Source organism: Passer domesticus, chromosome 13 (genome assembly GCF_036417665.1).
Source record: "Passer domesticus isolate bPasDom1 chromosome 13, bPasDom1.hap1, whole genome shotgun sequence".
Lineage (NCBI taxonomy): Eukaryota > Metazoa > Chordata > Aves > Passeriformes > Passeridae > Passer > Passer domesticus.
The window spans coordinates 20,511,480-20,519,755 of NC_087486.1; the positions used below are offsets into that span (position 1 = coordinate 20,511,480).

The 8,276-nt window shown below is 51.4% G+C and overlaps 1 long non-coding RNA gene across 3 annotated transcripts; it reads left to right on the top strand.

Moving 5' to 3' along the window:
• Positions 1-215: 215 nt before the first annotated feature.
• LOC135280279 (uncharacterized) lies at positions 216-4,268 on the top strand. 3 transcript variants are annotated; one of them, XR_010347299.1, is made up of 6 exons: positions 216-439; positions 866-973; positions 1,264-1,495; positions 1,584-1,682; positions 2,138-2,245; positions 4,107-4,268. It is a non-coding gene; the product is annotated as an uncharacterized LOC135280279 (long non-coding RNA). The 3 variants fall into 3 exon arrangements; XR_010347300.1 differs by lacking the exon at positions 4,107-4,268 and adding an exon at positions 2,703-2,753; XR_010347301.1 differs by lacking the exon at positions 1,584-1,682.
• Positions 4,269-8,276: the final 4,008 nt, after the last annotated feature.

The window sequence follows — 8,276 nt, forward strand, 5'->3', positions numbered from 1 at the left end:
GAGAGGGAAGGGGCCAGGCCCAGGGCCCTGCCCTGGGGCTGAGCCTTTGGCAGCTCCTTTGCCAGCCCCAGGGAGCCTGAGCTGCTCCTGCTGCCACTGCCAAGCCCTGGCCCTGCCTGGGGCTGGCTTTAGAGCTGCTGGCAGCTCCAGGGAGTCCTTTCTGCCCCGACTGCCCCGCAAGGGGCTCCTTCCATCCCAGTGTGGGGCCACTGCAGGCACATCCTCCCCCTGCCCCTGAGTGGAAGGCAGAGATGAGGGAGTGCCTTGGAGGGCACCAATCACAAAGGTGCCCTCACTGCCACTCGGGCCTGAAGGAGAAATTCAATCACTCTCCATTAAGGTCTTCCTAGATGGAAGAACCAAGACGCAGGAGACAGCAAGTCGCTGGAGGGAGCCAGACTTCTGGACAAGATGCTGAGTGACCTGGAGAGACGTAGTGGTGGGTGCATTTCCTTCATGCTTCCCCTTGGACTCAGCAGCCGGGGGCTCTGGCTGCACATCTGGACACGCCGTGCCCGGCACAGCTGCCCCACTGCTGCTGCTGCTGCTTTCATGCCCTTCAGGGCTGTTTCCCAGCCTGGCCTGGCTGCAGCTTCTGCCCAGCCCCTGCAGGAAGGCATTTGGCATCAGCTGACAGGCTGCCCAAACTGCACCATTGGGTTGAGATGCCCTGCAAATTCCCGGTCACCAGGCAGATCAGGAATGGCAGCTGTTTGGACAAGAGAGTGCCCTGTCCAATCCCAAAAGTTTTTATGATTTCCAGATCCTTATCCATCAGTTTGACCAGTATTGTCTCCTGAAGATTCCAACTCCCAGAAAGGGGAACATCTGCACCTAATCCAACTGTTCCTTTTTCTTTCTGCAGAGATGAAACAAAAGGCTCTGCTGAAGACTGAGTTTCCTGGAGGAAGCAGTGGCTCATTGCCAGCCTCTGCTGCAGGAAGGGAGGCGATGCCAGGCACAGGCCCAGGAGGTAATTGCTGTGCCTCTGGGCCTGAGCCCTGCTGAGGCTTCAGCTGCCCTCTCTACTGCTTTGTGTCAGTGCCTGCCCCTCCAGGGATGTTTCACAGGGCCTGCAAAGTGGGTGGAGAGTGACAAGGAACCAGTCCAGAGCTCCCCAGGCCCCTGTGCAGCGTTGGCCTTGTCCATTGACATCTGGCTCCCACAGCCTTACCCAACCCGCTTGCATTGCCCAGTTCCCAAAGGCAGAGGGGGACCCCAGCACACCATGGAAATGGGTTCTGATCTCTGCTCCCTTTCTAGGTGAGGGTGCTGAAATAGGTTCTCCAGCAGCTGGGATGAAAGTTGGTTTGGAACCCTTGGGAGCCTCTGCAGGTAAGTTCTCAACTTCCCCTCAGAGAATAATGATTGACAAACTGTCAGGAACCAGGTGACAGGAGCTTCTGTGGCTGTTGAGTTACGGATGTGTCTGCAGGGAGGACTTTTCAAGCTCCAGGGCTGGTTGCTGCACACAAGCCCAGCTCCCATCGCAGGGGTGAGTAGTGTTTCCCTGCTGATGCCTCAGGCTGAGCCCTGGTTCTGTGGAATCCATTTCTGGAGAAATGGAAATACTTTCTCTTAAGGTCCTCTGAGAGGGAGGAAAAATACTACCAAACAGAGTAAGTCCCTGGAGGAATCCAAACAAGCAGACCAAATCTTGACTGAACTGGAGAGACAACAGGGTGGGTACATTTTCTTCAGCCTTCCCCTGGGACTCAGCAGCCGGGGGCTTTGGCTGCACATCTGGACACGCCGTTCCTGGCACAGTGGGAAGGGATCCATGGCAGCCTTGCTGCCCCGCTCCTGCTGCTTTGACACCCTGCAGGGCTGCTTCCCAGCCTGGCCTGGCTGCAGCATCTGCCCAGCCTCTGCAGGAAGGCATTTGGCATCAGCTGACAGGCAGCCCAAACTGCACCAAAGGGCATGCCCACCCTGAGATCCCCTGCAATTTCCTGGTCTCTGGGTAGATCTGGAAAGGCAACTATTTGGAGAAGGGAGGGCCCTGGAGCAGCCCCAAGGGCCTTGGCCTTTCCCTGATACTTATCCATATCTTTGACAAGTACTGTTTCCTGAAGATGCCACCACCCTAATGGGGAATGGTTCCACCAGATCCAGCTGTCCTTTTTCCTTTCTCCAGACGTGGACCAAAAACCTTTGCGGAAGGCAGCACTTCCTGGAGGAAGCGATGGCTCAGTGCCAGCCACCGATGCACAAAGGGAGGAGATGCCAGACAGTGCCACAGAAGGTGATTGCTGTGCCAGGCTCAGCCAGGCTCAGCATTCCTGCTGGGCTCCTTCCATGGGAGACACGTCCCAAAACCTGGGAGCAGCTGCACAGGGTGGCCATGGTGGGGAAAGGGCAGAGGGGGAGTGCAAGGCTCCCATGCCTCCTGACGGGGTCTGAGCCTGTCCCCTGGGGATGGGGGAGCTGTCACGGGGCAGGGAGGGCCAGGGGTGGCAGTGGCTGCTCAGGGATGGCTTTGGCCTGTGTCCCTGGCAGCAGCCACTGCCCAAGCAGCTGCCCCCGGGCTCTCCTCCCGGCCTGCTGGGCTTTGTTGGCTGGCACAGCCTGTGCCAAGGGCCGGCAAGGTGCCTGCAGGCCCCAGCTCTGGGGGAAACAGAGGACGTACTGCCCGTATCCACCATGCTGCCAGCTCAGCAGTGCAGCACAGCACGAGCTCACGCTCCCCATTGCTCCCACAGACGTTATCAATGAAACAGGAATATATGCCCCAGATCCAGTGTGCCTCCCAAGAGCTATTTGTCCCCAGGATGTGCGCAGGTCTTGCATGATAGGCACGGTGGTGACAGTGTTCACTGTGCCACTTGTGCTGATAGGCTGCTATCTTGGCATTCGCAAGCTGTACGAGCTCAGACGGTCAGTTGTTGATTTTTCTCCACAGTTTTCTTATAATTCTGCTCTTGGCACTGGTAGCCTGACTGGGAATCATGCTGCTGTGGCGTTGTGGCCAGTCCATGCTTTTCCAAATAAGTCTGCTGAGGGTTCTGCTGCTGCCCAGTGCTTCCATTGGCCTCTTAATTACTGGGCCTTGTCCTGGGGCCCCGCTGGGGCTGCAGCCAGTGCTGGCTTCCTCTGAGGCTGCCTGGCCAAGAGCAGCCCAAGGGGCACAGGGTAGGGGCAGAGCAAATTCTCAACAGTATTTGGGCAGCACAGCTCAGGACAGGACAGGACAGTGCTTATTTAGTAGCTCATGTAAATATTCCTGGTAACAGTGGTGTTGCAGGGGAAGCAAATTTGCTCCAGATCAGTGTTAAAACAAATCCAACATGATGAAGGTTTGGCTTTGGCCTTGAGACTTTGCTCTTTGTGTGAGCCCTGCTCTGGATTGATTCCAAATCAGTCTTGGAGCCGCTTTTGGACAAAGGCTCATCCCAGCCCTGAGCCTTGGCAGTTCTCTGGCCTCAAATGGAGAGCTGAGGCTGCACTGCACATGACTGGGGTTCAGGGCTCCATCATCAAAGAGCTTTGAGATGTTTAAATTACTGTATTCTTACTGCATGGTTTTCTTGATGAAATTCATTCAATATTTTTTAAAACTTAGTTGTAATAAAACTTCTTTTCCAGTGCTTTTTCCAGTTATTTGATATAGTCAGTGATGGCCTAATTATCCCATGGCTAAATTAAAAGACTGTAAATATTATAAAATGAAATAATGTTGACACTCTTAGGTCTTTCACAGATTCCTGAAACTTATGTTGGTTTGATGTGACCAACAGAAGAGTTTGGCTCTGTTTTTAACTGAAACAAGCAGCAGAGCTGGAACCTGTTGAAAAGAGTCTCTTCGCTTCATAGCTAAAGCCAACTGCCAGGATTCTTTGTTGAGGAATATAATATCTATATTTCATGTATATACTCCCGACAAGTAGCTGATAGAAATGAGGGACTTGGACTCTTTGGGAAGTACTGACCAGTTGGGCATTGGCTCTCTGAAGATCAGTCTGTAATAACCAATCTTTTTCAATAGAGAATGTTCAGTTTCTTCCTGGCCCTCACACTCTTTCATTTGTGTTCAAAAACACTTCTTGAAAGAAATTTACAACAGCTCTTTGTGGTCCCTTAGTTGACTTTTCTCTCTTTCTCCACAGATGCCAATGAAAACCTGGATCATTCCATTAAAAAAGCTGGAAAGCAGATCCTGGAGAAGAGGGCATAAATCTGCTCTCACCCTCTGGACAGGCCCTTCTGATTCCTCCCTGAGAGCAGGCAGTCATGAATGTCAGTCAGGGAGGAATTTGCTGCAGTTCCAGAATGTGGCATCTTAAAAGCATCTGCTATTTAATGTATTTGCTAAATATAACTGTAAAAAATAAAATCTCTTTCTAATCAAAACTTCATACAAGAAGGATAAAAAAAGAGATTTTTTTTTTAAAGCTGCTTATTCATTGAGCAAGGCTGAAAGACTTGGGGAATGCGAACAGTTCTGTTTGGGAGGCACCTCCAGCTTTCTTGTCCAGCAGCACCATCAGGACATTGAGTTCCCAGTGTCCAGGGATGGTTTTGCTGTCGCCCTGAGAGACACCACTGGTCACTGACATCCATTGGGCCTCTGAGCCATTGTCCTCAACCCCGTGGATGTGACCAGCCAGGCAATGCCTCATTTTCCAAACTGTGCCTCCGTCAGATCCACAGCTCATCAGATGCGGGACAAGGATGCTGGGCAGGGCTGATGTGTCCAGGGCATTACAGAAGTGCAGAGTGGTGGCATCTGTAGCTCTTCCCTTGTGCACTGAGGCAGCCACTCCATCATGGAAGGCCTCTGGCTTGGTCAGGCAGCACAGACCCACCGTGTGCTCCTCAAGGTTTCCTTTGCCATTTCAAAGCCTTGAAGAGCTCGGATGGTTTCCCCCGCTGTGTTATTGACTGACTGTGTCCTTTGAGGACCACAAGAGGAAGCAGAGCCTTCCATTGCACATGAAGAGCAAATGGTGAAGAAAAGGCTTCACCCTTTCCTATGAAACAAAAGGGCTGTGTGAGCCAGGGTCCTCCCAAGGTGCCAAACTTCCAGCTGGGAAGCTGCTGACAGGAGGGAATGTGGCACTCATCTCCAGCCAGAGATCATTCGCTCCTCAGCATTGTGGGCTGTGACTGACAGTGCCTGAGGAGCTCAGAAATCCTTGGATGTGATCTGCTGGGCCAGTGTGCAGAACACAGAGCAGTGAGCATGACTGGGGGAACTGGCCCAGCCCTTGGACACAACTGCCAGGCAGGACAAGCTCCCTCCCAGAAAGGAAAAGTCCAGCCCTGAGATCCATCCCAAGCCAGGCCATGAAGTGACAGGAGGATTGTGAGGTCACAGCAGGATTGTGAGGTCACAGCAGGCTCTGGGGTCACAGAGCCCTGTGGTTCTACAGCATCACAATGTCCAGCCCCTCCGTCCTTAACAAGTGGTGCTGACGTTGGGACAGCGGTGACAGGACAGCAGTGGCAGCAAGAGCTGCGGGACTGGCAGAGGGCAAGGCACCATGGCCCTTGCTCTGCACCTCTTCCTCCTGCTCCTCCTGGCCGTGGCCCTGCCTGCCAGGGCTGCCCAGGCTGCTCCGCTGCAAGCGCGGCGAGCAGGTGAGCCAGCAGCCTGGCTCCCCTTTCCCGGCACAGCGCTCCATGCTCCCCGGGAAGCGCTGGGGATGGTTTTGCCCAGGGCTTTTGGGAGGGTTTCCTCTGTGGGAGGGAGAGAGCCCCCACGGGCCCTGGGCTCCTCCAGCCACCCCTCCCAGGATGTTTCACAGGCCTGCAAAGAGGATGGAGAGTGGCCAGAGCCATTCCAGAGCTCCCCAGGCCCCTGTGCGGCTTTGACCTTGTCCACTGACATCTGGCAGCCAAGGCCTTACCCGACCCCCTTGCAGTGCCCAGTTCCCTAAGGGAGCAACGGATCCCAGCACACCATGGAAATGGGTCTGGTCTGTGCTCCCTTCTAGACTGTGGTCATGACATTGGTTATATCAGAAAGCTGGTGAATGACACTTGGAAAATTCTACATCATGCTGAGGCAAGTTCTATGTGTGAACTTCCCGACTAAATAATCGATGTCCATGTGGCAAGAGCTCACTCATGTGCCCTTTCCCTTAACATCAGCTCCCACTGAGGCTGCCTGGCCAAGAGCAGGCCAAGGGGCACAGGGCAGAGGCAGAGCAAATTCTCAACAGTATTTGGGCAGCACGGCTCAGGACAGGACAGGACAGTGCTTATTTAGTAGCTCATGTAAATATTCCTGGTAACAGTGGTGTTGCAGGGGAAGCAAATTTGCTCCAGATCAGTGTTAAAACAAATCCAACGTGATGAAGGTTTGGCTTTGGCCTTGAGACTTTGCACTTTGTGTGAGCCCTGCTCTGGATTGATTCCCAATCAGTCTTGGAGCCGCTTTTGGACAAAGGCTCATCCCAGCCCTGAGCCTTGGCAGTTCTCTGGCCTCAAATAGAGAGCTGAGGCTGCACTGCACATGACTGGGGTTCAGGGCTCCATCATCAAAGAGCTTTGAGATGTTTAAATTACTGTATTCTTACTACATGGTTTTTGTTATGAAATTCATTCATTAGTTTTTAAAACTTCGTTGTAATAAAACTTCTTTTCCAGAGCTTTTTCCAGTTATTTGATATAGTCAGTGATGGCCTAAGTATCTCATGGCTGAATTAGAAGACGGTAACTATAATAAAATAAAATAATGGTGATGCTTTAATGTCTTTCACAGACTCCTGAAACTTATGTTGGTTTCATGTGACCAACAGAAGAATTTGGCTCTGCTTTTAATTGAAACAAGCAGCAGAGCTGGAACCTGTTGAAGAGAGTCTCTTCACAGCTAAAGCAAACTGCCAGGCTTCTTTTTTTCCAGCTCTGGGCAGCAAGATAAAAATCTCTCCACAGTAAATCCTCCTGACCAGTAACTGATATAAACTAGGCATTTGGGCTGTTTGCTGCCTAACCCCTGAGTTCCTCAGAGCTGCAGCTCCCTGTTCTCTTGGCAGACAGGGGCTGGCTATGGATGACAGTCACGTCTCTGGCCTGGTACACACCAGGTCTACACATGAGCTGAGGGATCATCCTTGCACACCCCATCCTGGAAGAGCCCAGGTCAGTGATGAGTCTGACACAGTTTGATGCATGGACGCAAAAGAAGGCAAAATAAAGGCTAGAATTGGTACCATTCTTTTGCCATTGGTACCATGCTTTTGCCACCAACATTATCCAAGTTCCTGTGCTTGTTTTCCTGGAGAATTTACACTCAACAGAGCTTCAGTGCCTTTGATTAAAACAGTCTTAAGAGCAGCTTGGGGCTGGTCAGTCATTTAGATGTGAGCACTGCCTGGGGTCCAGGCAACAAAAGAACATTAGCTGCTGGCCACCCATACAGCTTTTCATCTTAACGAGCACAAAGCCTTTATTTTTGCAATCTGAGGGATGTTGGAGGGATTTTTGCACCATTGGGCCAAGGCACAAGGCTCTGGATCTACACAGCATTTTGGTAAGGAGGGGAACACAGGTGGGGACAATCCAGGCTGTTAGCAGTGCCCCCACCCCCTGATTAGGGACAGCACAATTGCTTTTAGAGCTTCTTAACCAGCTGGTGAAACACTGATCTTCTTTTCTTGCCCCCTGCACACTCACAGGCAAGTTGAACAGAAAATCTGCCTTTTCCTCCATGATTTCTGAGCGCCAAAGCAAAGAAGCAGGAAAAAAAAAAAAACCAAAAACAAAACAAAACAAAAAAAAACAACAACAACAACAAAAAAAACAAACCCAAAAAACCCATAACCCCCAAACAACAAAAATACAAATAATTTTTTGCCCAGTCGGAGCTTTTTTTAGAACTTTATAAGACTGACTAAGCCAGTGCTGAATTAAGAGTGGCACATGTTTTGTGCCTTGCACAAAGTGTGGGACAGCTGCTGCCATGCAAAGGTGGGTGCAGGGTCAGACCCTTCACTTCAGACCCAGCCCCGCCTTCCTGAGGGACAGAAATTCATCTGTTAGAATCCCTTGGAGCATCTGGAGCAGCTCTTGGCCCTCCTGTGGAAACTGGGCTGCTGTGGAGCACTGGAGAACTTTCAGCTTGGTTCCTGTTATGTATATTATGGTAATTCATACTGATAGAACACAAATATATATATATATAAGAATAAAATATCAAACCTTGAAATCACAGTAGCAAGGGAAGAGGGGATTGCTTCACAGGCTGAGGAAACCGCAGCTGGCAGTCGGGTAGGAGGAGTGTCATTAACATAGGAAGTGAACCCAGCTGGCACAGGAGATTGTCGTTCTCA